Genomic DNA, 22865 nt, shown 5'->3' with positions numbered 1-22865 from the left:
CAAATGTTCGAAATGCTGTCCGAGAGTGGCGAGATCAAACCTCTCGAACCGAGACCATTCGAATCATTGAAAAGGACAGATAGGTATTACTGTCAGTATCATCAATCAAGGGGTCACACTATTGAAAACTGTTTTAAATTCAAGGATTTAATTCAGAAAATGATTGATGAAAAGAAGCTTGTCCAAGTTCCACAAGAAGGGGATGCAAGTATTAATGGAGTTTGGGACAGTGATGAAGAAAACGTCTACTTAAAAGACATGGTAGGACCTCCACCTTCGGTGTCATACACCATGGATGACTTTTGGGCTGAAGAAGATTCATCAATAGACGTCCTCACAAGATCCGGGAGAATGCAACCTCCCATTTCAACACAACCCGTGCCAACCACACAGCAAGTTCCCATACCTATCATTGAAGATAATGATATCGTCAAGCAGTTCAAGAAAACAAAAGTTGAATTAACGTATGAAAACTTTTGGCGACCTCCCGAGAACATAGTTTGGTTGTAATGAATGCCTTAGACAAAATAGGGATAGATTTTGACACCACTCCTAAGGGGTTGGCTAACTTTCTCACGAGTGATCTACCTAGTCCCATCAATTTGATCACCTTTTCTGACAAGGATCTACCTCCAGAAGGTGACAAACACTATAAGGCATTACACCTCACAGTAGTTTGCAAGAGAATGAACGTCCCTATGACTCTTGTAGACAATGGATCAGCCATCAACGTCTGTCCACTTAGAACTACGAGGATGCTAGGCATAAGGGATGAAGATTTAACTTCGTCTACACAAGGAATAAAGGCCTACGACAACACTCGTCGTCAAGCTCTTGGTAAAATTACCATGAATATAACGGTGGGAGCGATAGAACATGCTACTACTTTCCAAGTAGTAGACATTAAAGCTTCATTCAATCTACTGTTGGGACGCCCTTGGCTTCATGACCTAAAGGTCGTCCCCTCATATCTCCACCAACAAGTAAAAGCCATTGTTGGGGGAATTCCTATCACCATTGATGCTTCACCTATGAGAATCAAGTCTATAGAAAATCCCATAATTAACGTGGAGCACGATAAGGATGATCAATATTTATGGGGCTTTAACGAAGAGGTCTCCTTAATCCAGGAGGATAAAAGGACCCCCATTCTAACATGATCGTAAATGCTATTCTGAAGAAACAAGGACATTTCCCTGGGATGACCCTAGGAAAGAAGAAAGGAATAGCAAAACCGCTGGAATCACCTGGCCTCCCTAAATTAGACACTTTCGGACTTGGTTTCAAACCGACTCGAAAAGATCTTAAGAGAGCCCAGGAAAAATCAAAGGCACATAGAGACGCTCGCACTCAAAAGAAAGCAATCCCAATGGATCAGTACCCTCTTACACTTAATGGTCAATTCATAAAAGAAGGAGAGGACTATCCATGCCATGAATTTCCTGAGCCATTTGTCGTAAACGGCATAAGGCAACCGGGATTTGAAATTTTCTTGGATTGCTATTTCACAGATGAAATCCCAACTCCTGTCCATAAGGAGAAAGCACCCCCATGCTTTGACTTTAATGTCATGGAATTATTGTTTGGGCGAGAAAAGGATAAGCCAACTTACAAAGAGGATAACTCCTCGCTCATTCAAACAGTCCTACAAAGTGAAAACTTCGATCCCTCGAATCTAATCACTCCAGTGGAAGGATCACTACAAGGGTGGCGCAAGACTGTCAAGGTGACGATTCCAAGTGGAAGAAAGATATCAATCACGACGGGGCAAGGACCGATGTTCGAGGAGTCGTCAGAGTCAGAGTCTTTCCCTATAGAGTCATCTAGGTCTTTAGTAGTAGCACCTTCCCCTTCTATCTCTTCTCCTAGAATAGTTAGTGATCAAGTCCCTAAGGACATATCACTCTTTGATGTAATGATCTTAGAGTATAATAATACAATTTCTTCTCCTTACTCCTTGTGTTCTTCCTTAACCCAAGATGACGAGCATTGCTTAACTAACAATGAAAAAGACAAAGAACTTATTAAAGTAATGGAAACACTCGAAAAGAAAACATCGTTAATTGAAGAAACTGAGACGGTTGATATCTCAAATGATTCAACCAATAAAAGAGAAGTTAAAATCGGACTAACACTTAATGAACAAGAAAGAACTGATTTAATTAACTTACTTAAAGAATTTATCGATGTATTTGCTTGGTCATACGAAGATATGTCAGGCATTAATAGAGAAATAGCTCAACACACTATACCACTAATCCCGGGAATGAAACCTGTAAAACAAAAGTTACGTTGAATGAAACCCGACGTAGCTCTTAAAATAAAAGAAGAGGTCCAAAAACAAATAACTGCAGGTTTCATCAAGGTATCTAAATACCCTGAATGGATCGCCAACGTCATCCCAGTTCCGAAAAAAGATGGAAGGGTAAGAATGTGTGTCGACTATCGAGATCTAAATAAGGCAAGTCCAAAGGACGACTTCTCTTTACCACACATCGACATTTTGGTAGATAACACGGCAAATCATGCACTTCTCTCATTCATGGATGGATATGCAGGTTATAATCAGATTCTCATGGCAGAATAAGACATGGAGAAAACAACTTTCATAACACCATGGGGCACTTACTGCTACACGGTAATGCCATTCGGGTTGAAAAACGCGGGTGCCACTTACCAACGTGCAGCGACTGCCTTACTCCATGACATGATGCATAAAGAAGTCGAAGTATATGTTGACGACATGATTGTAAAATCAAAAGACCGCGCAGGCCATCAAGTAGCCTTAAGGAAATTTTTTCAAAAGGCTAAGAAAATATAATATGAGGTTGAACCCATCTAAGTGTGCTTTTGGAGTCACCTCAGGCAAACTTTTGGGTTATGTCATAAGCTCTAGAGGAATGGAGATAGACCCAACTAAAATCAAAGCAATCATGTTAATGCCACCGCCCAAACCGAGAAACAGATTCGAGGATTTATTAGCCGGTTGCAATATATAAGTAGGTTCATATCAAAATTGACAACGATATGTGAACCAATCTTTAAGAAGCTTAAGAAAAATGTACCAGTAATATGGGATGATGAGTGTCAAAAAGCCTTTGAAAATATCAAAGCCTATCTCGCAAATCCTCTCGTATTAGCACCAGCACTTCCCGGAATACCTCGTAGGTTGTACTTAATAGTTACCAAAGAGACAATGGGAGCTATGCTAGCACAAGAAGTAGAAGGAAAAGAAAACGCAATCTACTATCTAAGCAAGAAAATACTCGAATATGAAGCACGCTATACACCACTTGAAAAATTGTGCCTCGCCTTGGTGTGGGCCACAACCAAGATAAGACATTACATGCTAGTGCATATCGTCTTTGTAGTCTCCTGATTAGATCCACTCAATTATCTATTCGAGAAATCTACACTCAATGGACGCATATCGAGATGGATAGTCAATTTAGCCCATTTTGATGTAAGATTTATGCCGTAAAAAGCTATCAAAGGATCTGTGGTGTCAGACTTTCTAGCGGACTTACCAATAGAAGACTCGACGCCAATACAAGACAATGAGTTTCCAGATGAAGACTTAATGGTCACTGAAGATGATACGTGGACCTTATACTTTGATGGAGCCTTAAACCAATAGGGATGTGGCGTTGGAGTATTACTAGTATCACCTAAAGAAGAGCACGTCCCAATTTCCATAAAGCTTGACTTCGACGTTACCAACAACGCTGCTGAATACGAAGCATGCGTGGTAGGCCTTGAAACAGCTTTGGCATTGGGAGTAAAAAAGTTACGGATATTCGGAGACTCTTCATTAATCATCAATCAAATATCCAAAAGGTGGAAAGTAAGGAGCGAAAGTCTATCCCCTTACCAAACCTATCTGGAAACTCTTACTAATCAGTTAGAGAAGGTAGAATACACATATCTACCTAGGGAAGAAAATCAATTTGCTGATGCCTTGGCAAGACTAGCCTCGATGGTTAGGATTCCCACGAAAATCGAGCAAATGCCTCTAACTATAGAAAAAAGGCACAAACCGACATATATTCAGGCTATAGAAGATGATGAAGTAGTCCAAGACGAAGAAGAAGAAGAAGAAGAAGAAGAAGAAGAAGAAGAAGAAGAATAAGAAGAAGAAGAAGAAGAAGAAGAAGAACCGTGGTACACGGACATACTCAATTATGTCACCAAAGGAGAATACCCTCCCCATGCTGACAAAAGAGCAAAACGAGCATTAAGACTCTTGGCTTCCCAATATGTACTCATAGATAACGAGCTACATAAAAGGGTACCTAAGGGTCGAGCTCTCTTATGTATAGGAAAAAAGGATGCACAGAGAGCAATGAGGATAGTCCACGAAGGAATCTGTGGCACTCACATAAATGGCAAAATGTTAGTCTAAAAGATAATGCGAGAAGGATATTATTGGACTACAATGAATAGGGATTGCCATCAATACGTAAAAAGATGCCCTAAGTGCCAAATATATGCCAATTTACAACATGTTCCTCCATCCTTGCTCTACACCTACACGTCGCCATGGCCGTTCTCTACGTGGGGAATTGACATCATTGGCAAAACCACTCCCCTAGGAACAGGAGGCCACGAATATATCCTAGTGGCAATTGATTACTTCACAAGTGTGTCGAAGCGTAATCATATGCTAAACTCACTGCAAAACATGTAGCACTCTTTATCGAGAGAAATATTATTTTGTCGATACGGAGTCCCATATGAAATGATAAGTGACAATGGAACTCACTTTCAAGCCGAATGTGAAGAATTGTTACAAAAATATGGCATTCAACATCATCATTCTTCCCCTTATAGGCCTCAAGAAAATGGAGCAGTTGAGGCAGCTAATAAGAATCTAAAGACTATCATCGAGAAAATGACGGAAAATTATAAGGATTGGCCTGACAAACTTCACTTCGCATTGTGGGGTTATCGCACGTCAATTTGCACATCAACAGGAAATACACCATTTTCCTTGGTATATGGAATGGATGCCGTACAACCTGTCGAACTAGAAATTCTATCTCTACGCATCGCGTTAGAGAGCAAACTCGATGAAGTTGAATGGACTAGGGCAAGATATGAAGAGTTAATTCTACTCGATGAAAAACGACTAGAAGCTCTACATCACACTCAGTGTTACCAAACTCGTATGGCTAGGCATTTTAATAAGAAGGTCAAGACAAGAAACATCAAAGTAGGAGACTTGGTGTTAAAGGCATTAAGGAAAAATGTTTTAGATCCAAGGGGAAAATTTAGACCTAATTGGTCTGGACCCTACATTGTCAAAACAATCCTGTCAGGAGGTGCAGCAAAATTAACTGATATGGATGGCAATAAGTTCTCGAACATGACAATTCTTGACCAACTTAAGAAATACTACCCATAATTACTTGAGTAGGATACTCAAGAGATCTACGACTGGCCTGATTCCTTAAGAAAGGATACGTAGGCAACCCTTTACGGGTGCGGCCACTTTATTTTTTAAAAAACCCTCGCATCCCAAAATTATTAAAAATTCGACAGAAGATCGACGAAACGTCGGCGTCACAGAAAAAATTCTGGCGCCAGACGATGATCGTTAGCGCCGGACGATGGCAACCGTCGCCTGACGCCAGACTGCCGCAGCCGGCGCCAGTCTTGAAATCGTGGCGCCAACTTACAGTTAACAGTCTGGGAATATTTCGGTGTTTTTCGAAAAAATTTCGACTTCCGTACTCGAAAAAATTCTGGAAAATTAATTTTTCGGTTTTCATTGCTTTAATAAAAATAAATTTAAAGTAAATAATTTAATTAAAAGCTGGAATTTCATTAATAAAATAAATTACATTATTGATGGAATTTAAATAAAGCTTAAATAAATTAACTTTAAATAAAAAATAATAATAAACTAAGTCTAATAATTGGAAATTAAGCAATGCTCTTAATCTTCTTTCTTTTTCTTAGCCCTTTTCCAATTTTTGTCTGCTTCTTCCTCCTCATCCATAACTTTAGCTAGTAGGCATCCTTTAGAGGACCTACATTCAATCTTGGAGTAAATAGTTTCCCCCTCAGCTAGGACTCCATGCTTCTTTTCTACCCAAGCTTTCTTTTCTGGGGTGTTAGCTTTCCTTTTTCCCTTATCTTTTGCAGTACTCTTCTTCCTAGGCATTGTAGGTGTTTTGAACTCAATTCTTTCACCTAAGCGTTCCTTAACAGGAATCACCTTGTCACCTAGACGACTCTTCACATCAGTTTTTCTCTGATTTTTCTTCACGTCCTTTGAAGGTTTCTTCAGGAACCACCTTTTCACATCATTAGACAAGGAAGGGGGAACCTTTTGGGTAATTACCTCCCATAAAGGTCTAGCGCTCCAATGAGCATCAAATTTGTCTACTTCCTGGGAGACAGGGAACTCGTAGGGAGGACGAAGATCTCCAGAAGGAATATTCTGAAGTAGGTCGTATTGTCTTTTTACCCTGCAGGGATAATAAAAAGTCATACGGGACAAGCTTAGAAGACGGCAGAAAGGTTGCTTGTTGACACCAACCATCCTTTCTATTTTCCACCAAGGGATGACCCACTTGATGGAAAATCGCAAGATTCGAAGACCTTCTTCCATTCATGGCGCCCCATATTAGAGAAGCGTTTCTTCCTCCCCACGAAGCAATTTGGAGTGTACTTCTCAATGTTGTCCGGAGGGCTAATTAACTCCAGTCTTTCCATTAGCCACATCTAAAAAAAAAATTGCAATGCAAATAAATTATTATTACTATACAAAAATATATTTTTGATTTTTGTAATTAAAAATACTACCTCCGTTACATATTATTTGCAACGATTTGACATAAAGTAGAGAAGAAAAATGTCTAATCGTTGCAAATAATATGTAACGGAGGTAGTATTATTTTTCTACCTGTAATAAAATTGGAGAGCCTCGAAAAGGTGCTTTTGAATTCCTCTTTAATTCATCAAGACTAAGCATAGTCTCTCCAACTATTAAAGGCATTGGATTTTCTCCCTGATTCAATTTGTTCTAATACAGTGGATATAATTGATTGACCCTCATTATTTTTACCACTAGTAAGAAAAAATTGATTAAGCATACAAAACAAGAAAGCCCTTCTTCTATAAACATGGAAAGATTCGGAGTAAGGTCTATCAAAATAATGGCGAGCAAATTCTTTTAAATTAACTATATTACCATCTACTATTTTTGATAGATCCATGTCTTTTAAATTGAAGAAGCCGTTCAAAATCCTTATAATAATATGCATCTATTCTAGAGATTACTACAAGATCTATTGCAGGGAAACCTAAAATAGCACCAAATTCTTCCGACAAAGGGCTAATTTCATCATACCCTATTCTAAAACAATGAGTATCTACATCCCAATATTCTTGAGCGGTATGAATAAAATCTGAATCAAGATCTACCCCTTTGATACCATAAATACCCCCCTAGTGAAACACATCTAATTCTTTTCTTTCTTTGGCATTAAGAGACCGACACCATTCATGGGTGTAGTTGGTGAAACTCTTGGTGACTAGAGACATGATATTATTTTTCTAAAAGCTAAGAAATATTTTATCTGCTGAAATTATGAAGAGAATCGGCTGGGCAGGGGGCTATTTATGAACAAAATCGGAGCAGTTTTAATCTGGGAAGGATTCGGAGTCAGCGCTATTTAGCGCCAGATGCTACTATTGGCACCTGACGCTAGAGCCTGGCGCCAAATGCTAAGTGTAGCGCCTGGCGCTACAACAAAACGCATGGCGCCAGCTGGCGCCAATTTGCCTCATCGTACGCGCTTTCTAAAAACCGCGTTTTTAACTTAATTCGAGTCTGCTAATGACTTTACGACTTCCTTATATTTTTCTAAATATTCGTTTATTTTTCTCTTTAAATTAATACAGCTATCATATTAATTATATTATTTTTTTGATTTTATTTAGACTAATTTCTAAGTTTTTATAAATCCAATATTTTATTTGACTTTTCCGTTTTTTTCATTTTTTCTTTTTGGGGGAGAAAGTCGGATACGCTCCATCAATAATAAAAATGACGGAATTTTTGCGCAAAAATTATTTGTCACATTTTCTTGCACACACAAACATGCACATAATAATAATAATAATAAATGAAAAAAACATGATAAATAAAATAAACTCATAATAGTATTTATATACAAACATGTATAAAAAATGAGTCTAACTAAAAGGCAAAGTTCTATACAAAGTCAAAATAAATAATAAAAATCACAGGAACAAACTACGGCGCCGGGGGACGTAAACCCATCATCGCATAAAACTCCGCTGTGCGAGGAGTAACCTCTCCACCAGCTCCGGCAAGCTCCAGCATCAGCTCCAGTTTCCTCGGGAGGAGGAAAGCTCAACACAGGACCCGTCCACCCAAGATCAACCTGAGGCTGAGGCTGCGGAGGCTGCTGCGATGACGAGCCAACCTCGTACATCCCACCACCTCTAAGAGCCGAGGTAGCCTCTCCCTGGCCTACTGGCGCAGCATGTGCACCCTCAGAGGAAGAACCTGAGCCCTCTACCGCCTCGGTACGGGCAGCCTTAGAACGACCACCCCGACCTCCCGAAGTAGTGCGGCGACGTCTCGAGCTAGACCTCACCGGATCCCTCCGCACCTCAGGTCTCGTACGGGTACGAGAAGGAATGGGATGACCCTGCAAAAATTAAATTAAAATCATAAACAGGCAAAATAGAAGCGGTAATACAAGAACATATGAAGGGAAGACTACCTCCTGAACAGCGTCATCTCGACGGCAGGTAGCCACGTTCCTCATCCGAACAAGCTGGCTCTGGAAGTGTAGACACCCATTTGTGTCTCCCCAAAACCAAACCCAGTGATGAGTACCTTTCACGTCGAATCATGATCGAATGAAACAAAAGTGTGGAAAGGTCTAGTGTTGCGGAAAGTTTTATTTCTTTTCTTTTCTCTTCTCTCTGTTTTTGAAAACTTTATTTTAAGAAAACAGCCAATCCAGTTTGGTTGGTCCATGATAAGGGTCCAATGGTGGTGTAGTTGGATGGGGCTTGCAAAGACCTTTTCAACGATATATTATAAGCCCAATTCCAATGAATATTGAGGAATTTATGGCCAATTTACTAAACTGGGCCCGGTTTGAGTTTTAAGTACGGCCCAATGATCTAGGGGAGGGCCTAATATGATTTATCATTCCTAATGTAATTAGGAATGGTTTTGGTCTTCTAGAACATTCTAGAAGGTCTTATCATTCTTAATTCAATTAAGATTCTTCAGAGTTTTAATTAGATTAAATAGCATTTTCGACTGAAATTATATTATTTTATCTTCCAGTACGGTAAAATTATCATAGTTTTGAAAACGTGTTAAAATCCGGTTTGGCGTCCAACCCCAGGCCTTGGCGCCTGGAACCAGGATTGGCGCCAGACGCTAGCCATTGGCGCTTGGCGCTAGCCACTGGTCCTGGCGCCAATGAGCCAGGGCTGGCGCCAAGTTAGTTTTGTGGTCTTCAGACTCTGTTTTGATAAATTATCTTTTTTGGATGATTTTCTCTATAAATATCGTATCAAAACTCCGGTTTCATGGAGGAATATTCACGGATGGTCCATATTCATTCATCTACAATTATCGTTCATCAATTTTCAATAAAATTCATGCTATCTTTCTTCTTTGCTTTTTAATACAAAATTCCGCATTCACAAGATCTAGAAACACCTAGCCATATTCGAAGTTGCCTTCGCCCTAGACGTGAAAGGTTTAATTTCTTAGGGTTTGGTCCCAAATCTCTATTTCAATTATTTAATTTAATTGCTTTGATTTATTATTTTCCTTGAAGTTACTAACGTGTGTATTTTGTTATTAGAAAGAGGTACGAGGCATCCAAGTAAGTATTTTAATTGTTTTTATGATGTAGACATCATGTGTTTATTGTTATGATTCCTAGTATCATGTCTAGGGTGTTTCTAATATCGAGCATGATTAAAAGTATGATGCTTCCTATGTTCTTTCTAACATTTATGATTATGATTGATGATGATTATTTATTATGTTGCTTGATATGCCTATTATTGTATATTGTTATTGCTTGATCACCTTTTATTGCAGGTTAAAGGGAATTTGTATTTGCAATCACGCTTAATAAGATAATTAATAATCTTGTTAGGTTAATTGTGATTATAATTCAAGTGATCGCCAATAATAGTTTAATTGTGCATTAAATTCAACCAACATAGATTAAACAGGTTTAGGGTTAATCTATTGATTGTATGTTAGTCACAAAGCGCACATGAATACGAGCAGAATAAAGTAGAGGCCTATTATTAGGGCAGGTTCAATCTCTTTTAGGTTTGATTTGTACCTTCATCCCTGAACCCTATTTGGTTCAAGACCTTATGGAGTTGACGATCTCTTGGATCGTTAAGGGGTGTAACCTTCACCTCGTGAACGGTTTACAAGTTCCTTAAAAACTTGTTGGCGACTCTTTTGCTCTATCTTCTTCCCTTTTGGACGCCACTGTACTTTAGTGTATGATCACAGTGGGGTTCAAGCTAGTGGGATTTAAAGGCTTGAAACTATTCCCCACAGTTTTTGGCGACTCCACTGGGGAGGATTTCTATTTTAATTCCTGAATTTGTTTCGGCAATGATTTAGAATGAGTGGATGAGACTCGAAAAGTTCTAAGTATTTCATGTGCGTAATTTTGATTAACATTGTTTCATATGCATAAAAAGGTTCTCATTGGAAAGACCATCCGTAATGAGTCAAAAACATAGGATTGTACACGTAGGAAATTTGAGAAATGTCTTTCACAACTAGGACTGAAATAACACCGCGCGAAACTGGATGATTTTATTGAGCACAGAAAGCTGCTGAGGCATGTGGGAAGTAGCGTCAGGGGCCAGAGCTTGGCGCCAAACTTTTAGCCGTAGCACCAGACGCTAGTATTGGCGCCAGGCGCTACAGTTAAAAGTTGGCGCCAGTCTCTGTTTGCTGGCGCCAATTTCCCCCAATACCGAGCCAGAAATATGCGTTCTAATTTCGACCGGTTTTTCGTATTGTTTGCTCGATCCTGCTTCCTGATTGAATTTTTTCTCACTTTTCTGAAACCCATATGTGTTCTACATATGGACATAACCCTCTGGGAATTCATGCTCTATCTACCCGATTGAACGCTCCTGGCAACAAAGGGTACATCTGAGAGGTTGAATTCACCAAACCATGGAAGTGAGTTTTTTCTAAAAAACTCGCGGTGTTCTATCCACACGCGTTAACCCTTCACGGTTAGGCTTCTACGCGGTGCATCTGGACAATTAACCATGGACCCTATTTGACTAAACCATATCCCGAACTTTAGAGAACTAGAGCCATGGTTAGGTTGCGAACTCATTGCATCATATTGTGCCTACTTGACTAATTGTGCATTATTTGTTGTGCATACTCTATGTGATTTTTCCTAACCGTTTGTTTGACTTGTGTTAAGACTAAATAAACTGATTAATGACAAAAGGACTTTGTTTAATTAATTAATTAATTAATTTGAGCTAATAAATAAACATAAAATCGAGTCAAAGTTCCTTTAAGTCAACCCGGATTTTTATTCCCGTATACTGCACAAACGTCAACTTGTTTTGGTCATAGATGGAGTTCTAGAAAGAACTAAGAGTCGTACAACCTATGGATCTGTAGCCCCGAGTTTTATCTTTAATTTGGCGTTGGTTTCATTCCAATCAGAGTCGCAGATCAAAAGTTATGACTAAAATACCACAGTCTGTCCAGTTTAATCCATATACGTGAAGTCTTAACTTAGTCTTTGCTTGAGTCTAGTCACATAGTCTAGCCACGTGGTCATGACACGAGCCTTAACATGTCATCTACACTCACTAATCTCAGCACACACTTTGAGTACACGTCACCATGACCATGTCGTAGGTCCATGCATGAGTCGATCTTTCCGTCATTTGAGTTGGGGGGTACATTCTATTCCTAATTCTTCATATCCCTCCATCTAAATCTTCTTTCACATTTTATTCCAATTTTCCTTCATTCCTCCATCCATTGCATGTTGAATAAAGTTTGAGTTAAATAATTAATGATAAGTATCCCCAAATTCCTTTCCCACAGTACTTGGTCGAGGAGAGAAGGGCGATTAATCAAGTACAACCTCTTTATTCAAGTCTCGCTTTTTGATAAACCATTCGTCAAAAGAGGAAGGCTAAGAAGATAATGGCAACTCAAGAAGAAGTCAATGAGCTTAGGAACCAATTGGTTACCATGACTGAAACACTGAAGCTACTCACCCTCAAGGTTGATGATCTCGTGAAGCAACAACAAATGAACCTCATGCAAGAGAGTCTAAGCAAGCTATCTAGTGACTACAAATTTCAGGGCATGAGTTCACAAGGGGTCTCGCTGGACAAGAACTTCTTCCGCATAAGTTCAACACCGCTGACATCCCAAAATTCAAGGCAATAGATAATCCTTACTTCCATCTAAAAGCTTTCGAAACTATAATGACCATTAAGGGTATCGATAAGAAGGTGTTCCCCTCTTTGTTCCCACTATCTCTTGAAACCGTTTGCCAACAATGGTTCTTTTCCCTTGACAAGGAGAAAACCTCTACCTGGGAATCGATAGTAAACGCTTTCGTTGATAGGTACAAGTGCAATATTCAAGTTGAAACCGATCATAGACAACTTGAGATGCTAAGACAAAATGAGAATGAAGGCTTTACTTCTTTCTTTAATAAATGGAAGGAAACTTCCGCTAAGATGATTGAAGTCCCCACCGAAAAGGAATCTGTGAGGATGTTTATCAAGAATCTCCAAGAAAAGTATTCAAAGCACCTAAAATATCAACACAACTTGAATACTTTCAAGGTCGTTTATGACATCGGAATTGAAATCGAAGATGACCTCGCAAAGCAAAAAGCTACTAATAATAGCAACCACGGTGGCTGGAAAGGAAAGAAGAGCGACAATCCTTCTTCTTCCGAAAGCGCCCACTCTAGTAATAATGTTAGTACCTTTGACCATAATGATGTCTTAGCCGTAGACAATCAAGGATCTAAAAGGAAACCCAGGCGAGAGTTCACATCCATTGGAATGACCTACGATGCTGCTTTCAATCATCTCTATGATCGAGGATTAATCAAACCTATTGGCCCTACCGAGGATCCAACACCAGAAAATCGATCTTCGAGATGGAATCCAAATTCCTATTGCAAGTACCATCGAGGAAACGGTCATACCACCGATCAATGCTACAGGTTTCAAAATCTCATTCAAGATCTCATAGAAGCAAATAAGATCCCATTGCCTCTAGCTAGCGAGAAGACTGGATGATGTCGGAGCAAACAACACAAGACAAGAGGCGAGCTTCAATGACAAGATTTCATGACCTCTTTTGTCTATTTCTTTTTCTTTTTTTCCTTTCCCCAATAAGTCTAGCATAGGCACCTTTTCTTTTCCTTTAGATTATTTTGTAGTTTTTCTTTTCTTTTCCCTTTTTAATAAAATGAGCATTTATTTCCTTGCATATGATCATTTCATTAAAAAAAAAAAAAAAAAAAAAAGAAAAAAAATTCATGTCGAATTAAGCACAAGGTATACTAATGATTTGAGGCACCCCTTGTAGCCGCATCATATCTCCTTTCGCCCTTCAATTATACAATCCTTTCTTCATAAACCACTTTGAGCTTCATCTAACGATAGACCTTTCTTTTTTCAACCTACATCTATCTAACCTTGGGATAGGATGGTGTGCAACTTATGCAATTTTCAAAGAACAAAGCTTGAGTGATTTCAGAAAATCAAAATAGCAATAATAAAAAACGAAAAAAGTGTACAAAAGGGAAAGTGTTCCAATGTCTTTGATATGAAAATATCTTTGATATGAGCACGTCTCAGATTGCGTCTTTTATCGAGTGCTCGGTACCGTGCCTGAGAAACATGAATGCCAAGTGAGTGATAGACCGCATGATCGGGATTGCCCACACTTATTAAAATAAAATAAATGCTAAAACAAAAGAAAGAGCTAAAAAAGAATAGAAATTCAAGCATGAAAATACAAAGATTCAAAAGCGAAGTTGCACACCTTGGGGGCTTATCTAGGGTCTTGAGCCTTTATCCCCTTCTTCTTTAAACCTTTAGCCTAACCACGTTACAACCCTTAAAAAGACCTTTTTGAGGTATACACACTTGTGCGAGGTTTGGCTAGATCTACGTTCGGCCTGATTCCTAACGGATACGTAGGCAACCTCACATCGAGGTGCGGCCGTAATAAACATGCATTCATATTCACATTCACACACTTCCACCATGATCATATCAAGGGATTTACTATGCTCATCCCTTTTCACTTAGAGCTAGACTTGGGGGCTTGATCCCTACATCATTAGCTTACCGAGCCTAAGAGTCACCATTATTTGGCTCTTCTAACAATAATATTTTCCCACACACTTAGCTCTTGCGGCCTAACTTTAGTGTCACTATCACACACATCACGCATACATGACCAAATATATTTCCCTTAGGAACCCTTTGTCATGAAATCTTAATACAACGCTGAAGCATGCCTTGTCACATCACTCATCACTCATAATTGTCATTACATAGAAGTATGAAGTGCTTAGCCTCCGTGCCTAAGTTACCCAAATACTTTCATCATGGAGTCAACAGTTGAGATAGCCTAGAATGAATTAATCCTTGCACCTTGAGAGATTATATCAAATGACATTTGACTAAGCTCATTCAACATGCACCTTCAAAACTTCGATTCTTTTTTCGCGTCTTTCTTTTTCGGGAGAAAGTCGGTACCCTCCAAAATTGACGGAAAATTCTTTTGCATTTTTCGAGTCGCACGATCACATTACAAAGCACACACGAGTCATGTACACATTGAGTCATGTCGTGTCATATAACTTTGATTTGAGTCTAACACATGTCATTACACTTCGAGTCGAGTCAATCTCGAGTCAGTCAACATATCGAGTCAAGTTTATGCCTTGAGTCGTGTCAAGTCGATGAGTCAAGCAACGTTAAGCCTTAGGTCAACCCTAAGATGATTAAAAAGATTGGCAAAGTTCTATAGTCAAAAATAAACACAGGTGCAGCAGAACAGGGAAAACCCTATCACAGCATTCGGCGACAGAGTCAATTCTTGGCTCAAGAAATATTTCAGCAACGACAGAGCTCGAAGCCTCCCAGAAAGGTGATTTCGACCTCATACAGCAATTTCGGGTTCCTTGGTACGCCAGTTAGCCCCTATAAGCAATTTGACATGATTAAGTAGTCAGTTTGATTACAATTGCAATAAGTGATCGACCTGATGAAAGATCGTCTCACTTAGCTTAAAGCGCCTAGGCATTGGCTCAAAAGCAAAAAAGGCACCGACGTATAGGTTCAAAGCAACGAAAGCGCCGACGTACAGGCATAGCGGAAGCAAAGATCGAGCGAGCTTTAAAGATCGACAAGTGTTGGTCTTCGGTAATTTTCTTTGGAATATTATCGCAACAACTGAGGATGACTTCAAGTAAAGTTATTTTCGACGGCATTCGCTAAGATTGTGGAGGTTGTCACCCAAGACTTGAGAAGATAGCACGAGATGGGCAGTCTTCGACGGCATTCGCTAAGATTGTGGAGGTTTTCACCCAAGATTTGAGAAGATAGCACGAGATGGGCGGTCTTCGACGGCATTCGCTAAGATTGTGGAGGTTGTCACCTAAGATTTGAGAAGATAGCACGAGATGGGCAGTCTTCGACGACTTTTGCTATGATTGGAAAGGTTGTCACTATGATTCAAGAAAAGGCTTAAAATGTAGCAACATTGATCGACGACGTTCCCTAGATTGCGGAAGATCGTCAAAACAAACAGCAAGATGGCGTTCCATATATTGTGGAAAGTTGTCACAAACAACTGAAGGTAATTTCGGGCAAAATTGTCTTCGATCATAATTCCTGAGGCATGGAAGATGATCATAATGCGGATGAGAATTATTTCAAGAGAAATAATTTTCGATGATATTCCCTTGGACGTGGAATATTATCATAGCGGAGAGGATAGTTTCAGGCGAAGCAATCTTCTAATTGGAAGCAGTTACAAGGCGTAGCGGTTTTCAAGCGGGATGGCGTTCTCTAGCTTGCAGGAGATCATCAAAAAAGCAGCAACAGCAACAATCGGTTACTTTCAGAGACGTGTGCTCGACGGTGCAAGATACGCGTTTCTTAACTCTTTTATCTGTTTAACTAACGCTAGTTTTGCAGGTATCGGCGTTACAAGAGTGATTTAGGATCGCAGAACGTTCTGAGTCATTCTCCGTCCCTATCGATACTTTGACTTTCGTTTTCGAAACTTGCGTTTCTCCAAACTCAGTCAAAGTGGGGGCTTCTGTAGACACCCATTTGTGTCTCCCCAAAACCAAACCCAGTGATGAGTACCTTTAACGTCGAATCATGATCGAATGAAACGAAAGTGTGGAAAGGTCTAGTGTTGCGGAAAGTTTTATTTCTTTTCTTTTCTCTTCTCTCTGTTTTTGAAAACTTTATTTTAAGAAAACAGCCAATCCAGTTTGGTTGGTCCATGATAAGGGTCCAATGGTGGTGTAGTTGGATGGGGCTTGCAAAGACCTTTTCAACGATATATTATAAGCCCAATTCCAATGAATATTGAGGAATTTATGGCCAATTTACTAAACTGGGCCCGGTTTGAGTTTTAAGTACGGCCCAATGATCTAGGGGAGGGCCTAATATGATTTATCATTCCTAATGTAATTAGGAATGGTTTTGGTCTTCTAGAACATTCTAGAAGGTCTTATCATTCTTAATTCAATTAGGATTCTTCAGAGTTTTAATTAGATCAAATAGCATTTTCGACTGAAATTATATTATTTTATCTTCCAGTACGGTAAAATTATCATAGTTTCGAAAACGTGTTAAAAGCCGGTTTGGCGTCCAACCCCAGGCCTTGGCGCCTGGAACCAGGATTGGCGCCAGACGCTAGCCATTGGCGCTTGGCGCTAGCCACTGGTCCTGGCGCCAATGAGCCAGGGCTGGCGCCAAGTTAGTTTTGTGGTCTTCAGACTCTGTTTTGATAAATTATCTTTTTTGGATGATTTTCTCTATAAATATCGTATCAAAACTCCGGTTTCATGGAGGAATATTCACGGATGGTCCATATTCATTCATCTACAATTATCGTTCATCAATTTTCAATAACATTCATGCATTCTTTCTTCTTTGCTTTTTAATACAAAATTCCGCATTCACAAGATCTAGAAACACCTAGCCATATTCGAAGTTGCCTTCGCCCTAGACGTGAAAGGTTTAATTTCTGAGGGTTTGGTCCCAAATCTCTATTTCAATTATTTAATTTAATTGCTTTGATTTATTATTTTCCTTGAAGTTACTAACGTGTGTATTTTGTTATTAGAAAGAGGTACGAGGCATCCAAGTAAGTATTTTAATTGTTTTTATGATGTAGACATCATGTGTTTATTGTTATGATTCCTAGTATCATGTCTAGGGTGTTTCTAATATCGAGCATGATTAAAAGTATGATGCTTCCTATGTTCTTTCTAACATTTATGATTATGATTGATGATGATTATTTATTATGTTGCTTGATATGCCTATTATTGTATATTGTTATTGCTTGATCACCTTTTATTGCAGGTTAAAGGGAATTTGTATTTGCAATCACGCTTAATAAGATAATTAATAATCTTGTTAGGTTAATTGTGATTATAATTCAAGTGATCGCCAATAATAGTTTAATTGTGCATTAAATTCAACCAACATAGATTAAACAGGTTTAGGGTTAATCTATTGATTGTATGTTAGTCAGAAAGCGCACATGAATACGAGCAGAATAAAGTAGAGGCCTATTATTAGGGCAGGTTCAATCTCTTTTAGGTTGGATTTGTACCATCATCCCCGAACCCTTATTTGGTTCATGACCTTATGGAGTTGACGATCTCTTGGATGGTTAAGGGGTGTAACCTTCACCTCGTGAACGGTTTAAAAGTTCCTTAAAAACTTGTTGGCGACTCTTTTGCTCTATCTTCTTCCCTTTTGGACGCCACCGTACTTTAGTGTATGATCACAGTGGGGTTCAAGCTAGTGGGATTTAAAGGCTTGAAACTATTCCCCACAGGAAGGCATCTATGCATCGTGCCATCGCCGAAACCACCTCGCGTGAGAACTGTCAAAGAAATAATTCAGTAAACATGCTTAACATATATGGATAAAGGTTGCAAATAAAGAAGCTTACCCGAGTCTGGTGGCGAGGAATCGACCGCTCCACGAAGCGCTCGTCCTCAGGAGTCGGAGGAATCATCTCCTCAATCGGCCCATATGTCCTCTGATAATGGATAGACATACGGGGTGGCACGAACTCAACAGTATCGTCCTGACAAGGAAAAACAGAATCAGTAAAGCATTACTTGGGGGCTACTTAATGAAAGATAAAAGCTAAAATCGTACCGCCACATCCTCGGCAGGTACAGGAACTGGAGCTAACAACGACAGTAGCTCCTCCCCATAGCATCGCCCAGGGATCGTGTAAGATTGCCAAGGGGTAACAGCCCCCTCTGACATGCTCACCAACCTCGTGGCATTAAACATGTGACATGGTGGAGGAGCAGGAACGACAAAGGTGTCGGAGGAATGCTGAATAGCAACCCTCTCTCCAAGGTAAGAAGTCGCTCCATAGGTCCCTAAGAAATAGCGACGCTCAGCAGAATACTGCGCGACTAACCCAAGGACTGTCAAGTCGACCCACGGTCGGTATAGCACCTCAGGTTCCTACAAAGAGCGTCAATCAGGCAAGAATCTATCTAAGGCATCACAAAATGACGAATAAGAAAAGAATCATACCGAGATGATCCCATCTCGGACATAGGTAGTGGACATCCCCACACGGCGGCTGCCCCAGGAAGCACTAATTGGAAACCTGCGCGGCGACGGTCTCGCCGGCGCAGCTGAGGGGAAGTACTCGTAGAACCAGATCTATAAGAAACAAAAGTTATCAGCAATTGCTAACTAAAATGTATAGCTAAACTTTATAGGGAATAAGGTTTACCTCTACGACCCTCCAAAAGCCGGACAAAGCAACATTCAACCTAAAGGACCGATGTCGACACAAGTCCCGCAGCGCTCTAATGAAATCAGCGTAGGCCAAGCTGGCCCAGTCATAAGTCCTGATCCGGTGTAGATCGCGGACGGCATGAAGGTAGTAAAGCAGCGCCCTACTACCCTTGTCAGGGGAGAACGTCCCTGACAGCAAGATAGTGCAAAGATGTGCACCCGCTGCTCTCGGGTAGTCGCACCATCGTCGAAAGCTGCTGCTAGAGTCAAGCGGCGAATCCCCCTAGCGCTGAACAGAGTCGACTCTACCTCTGCTCGAGCCCGAATAGCAATCGGACCCAATAGATCCTCGACCTCAGGAGAAAAGACGTCGATCCCGGTGTCGAACGGCAGTGGCACATAAATTCTTCCCCTTTTCTATGATCTAGATTTTTGTTTTTTATATTCTATTTTCTGCCTTTTTTTTGTTTTAATTAGTAAGGATTTAGGAGATTGATGGTTTTCATCAGGTCTTTTTTTTCTTCGTAATGCAGGTTCAGGTAAAACCAATAATCAGTTCCGCCCCCATTTGGGCTCGCTACAACAAAGGCCTCCTCTGAGCAGGTACTTTCTCTCTCCCCCTCCTCCCTCACAATCAAATTCTAAAGCCTAAACTTTCAATTATGAGATTTTTAATTTTTGAATGAATTCAGCAATGGCGATAAGTTCAGAACCAATACAAACAATGAAAAATAAATTATATCGATATTTCGCCATTGGTGATAATCAAAACTACTCTTGAGGTTGACAGTACTTACAGTGGCGGATGTAGAATAATTAGTGTGGAGGGGCACTAAATATAAAAACCAAAAAAATTCTTATGCGAAGGCTTGAACCTAAGACTTTTTGCATAAAATAAATGCATTATTACTGTGACAAAGCTAAATTAATGTTATTTATTACATTAAAATTGTATTTAATTTATAAATTTATACATTTACCTAAGTAAATAAAAAAAATTGATTTTCGAGGGGGTGGGGGGGGGGGGGGGGGGGGGCGGAGGCAGTGCCACCCAGGACCCTTAACAGGTCCTCCCCTGCTTACCCTCCCGTCGTTGAAGCTTTTAGCCGGAATTCTCGAAGTTGATTGTGTTCTCTTCGCTTCTCCTCGTTTGCTTCTCCTGTTCGCTTCTCTTCGTATACTTCCTTTTTTCTTTTTTCAATTTTCTTGATTCTTGCAATTTTACCTTTTGTTTATTTCATTTGTGTTATTTATCAATAATTGGTACTTGATTTATCTGTTTAATTGTTTGAAGAATTCTTTGGTTAATTATGGGTTATTGATTAAGGAATTATGGGTTATGTATTAAGGAATTATGGGTTAATTATGTTGAAATTTTGTTAATGGCATTTGGCAGAGTTGAATTTAATTTGAGTATGGAATCAATTGATATACAATTACCTAGCGTAAATTATTTGCTTAGGAATTATTTTGTGGGTATTATATTTTTTTGTGTGTATTTTTCAGTGTTGGTTTCTAGATATGCTTCGGAATTATTTTTTTATTTCAACTATAGTTGTTCTAATTGCATGCTATTATAATAATTTTACAAACATATACATGTTTAATTTTTCGAGGGTTATTATATATGGTTTCTATTAATATTTAAAGTTAATGCAATTGAGTAAGTCTTATTATTGAACCTTAATTTTACGAGCTTGGAGAATTTTTGCTCTGTTTAGCTTCTGTGCAAGTATCATGATGATTGTTGTCACATGTTGATTCTTACACTTTCAATGTACTAGATCATAAGACTTATATGCTCTATGCCTGTAAGGCTTGAATCTTCCGAAATTTTCTTATGGCAGGGGATAAAGGAAGGATGTGGCTCCGAACCGTACTGCTTCTTCAGGGAAAACTCCTCCTATTCTTGCTGTAATAATCCTTCTTGACTCGCAACTATACTTGTTATGATGTGTGCTATTTGGTTCTGCAGGAACAAATTCATCTTTGAAAACATAACATTGACCATAGATCACACAAAGTATTCATTAGAACTGCAGCTCATGACTACCCTTCTGCATCAGGTTGGATCTCCCCTAAAGGTATTATCATGTTCAATGTGGACACTAATAATTTGGTCTCTAGATCACATTTTGGGTTGGGGGTGGTTGCAAAAAACAAGTTTGCAATTGGGCAGTGTTGCTTGCTTCAATTAAGAGGTGTGGTGGTTTTTTTTTGGGTTAAATTTGAGTGATGTATCGTTTTTTTTGGGTTGATTTTTTATATTGTTAGTAGCATTATTGTCTAATTTGTAACAGAATTGTTGATCTACAAGTACAATTCTATCTCCCCTTTCTCTTTCTTGTTCTAATTGGTTCAATTTGCATCTAACCTTTAATATGAACAGCTTACTGTAGACACCCATTTGTGTCTCCCCAAAACCAAACCCAGTGATGAGTACCTTTCACGTCGAATTATAATCGAATGAAGTGAAAGTGTGGAAAGTTTAGTGTTGCGGATAGTTTTAATTTCTTTTCTCTTCTCTCTGTTTTTGAAAACCTATTTTAAGAAAACAGTCAATCCAGTTTGGTTGGTCCATGATATGGGTCCAATAATAGTGTAGTTGGATAGGGCTTGAAAAGAGCTTTCCAACGATATATTATAAGCCCAATTCCGATGAATATTGAGAAAGTTATGGCCAAATTACTGAACTGGGCCTGGTTTTAGCCTTATATGCGGCTCAATGATCTAGAGGAGGGCCTAATGTGGCTTTATCATTCCTAATGCAATTAGGAATGTTTTTAGTCTTCTAGATTCTTCTAGAAGGTTCTTTTCATTCCTAATTCAATTAGCATTGATAAATTGACTTTTGTTGACATTTTAGAGTTTTTATCAGAATAAACGAACGTTTTTGGGGAAAATACGATTTTATCCTCCTGTACGGCAATTTCTATCTGATTTTAAGAAAACGCGTTAATTTCTAAGTCAGCACCAAACGCCAGCTGTAGCGCCTGACGTTAAGCTTGGCGCCTGGCGCTAGCCTTAGCGCCTGGCGCTAACGTCAGCGTTTGGCGCTAACCTGGTTTTGCGCGTCAGAACTCTGTTTTTTTATGTTTTATCTTTTTGACTGATTTTCTCTATAAATACCTTCCTACAAACTCCGTTTTGATTCACCAACTCTCATCAAGATTTTCTTGATTATTCTCTCTCTCTCTCTTTTCTAAACTAGCCTTCTCTCAAATACAAAATTCCGCATTCGCAAGACTTAGATACACTTAGCCATATTCGAAGTTGCCTTCGCCCTAGACTTGAAAGGTTTAATTTCTGAGGGTTTGGTCCTAAATCTCTCTTTCAATTATTTAATTTAATTGTTTGTTTTTATTTTCCTTAAAGTTACTAACGTGTGTATTTTGTTATTAGAAAGAGGTACGAGGCATCCAAGTAAGTACTTTAATGGTTTAATTGATATTATGATATAGAAATTATGCTTAGATTGTTATTTTGACTCCTAGTATCATGTCTAGGGTAACTTTAATATTAAGTATGATTAAAAGTATGATGCCTTTTGTATTCTTTCCTAATATTCATAATAGTATCATGTTAGGGTTAAAGTTTTGATTTTTATTGTTTAGTGACATGCTATGGTTTAGTATCATGCCTAGGATCTTGCTATTGTTATGCTTTAACATGATTATTATTTTAATAATTATTATTATTATTTATGTTGCTTGATGATTATAATTATTATTATTTTGATTTATTATTATGTTGCTTGATATTTATTTATAGTTATTGCT

The sequence above is a fragment of the Chenopodium album genome, chromosome 3, assembly GCF_948465745.1.
Source record: "Chenopodium album chromosome 3, dcCheAlbu1.1, whole genome shotgun sequence".
Taxonomy (NCBI): domain Eukaryota; kingdom Viridiplantae; phylum Streptophyta; class Magnoliopsida; order Caryophyllales; family Amaranthaceae; genus Chenopodium; species Chenopodium album.
The sequence above is the reverse complement of the archived record's forward strand: the minus strand, read 5'-3'. Positions refer to the sequence as shown.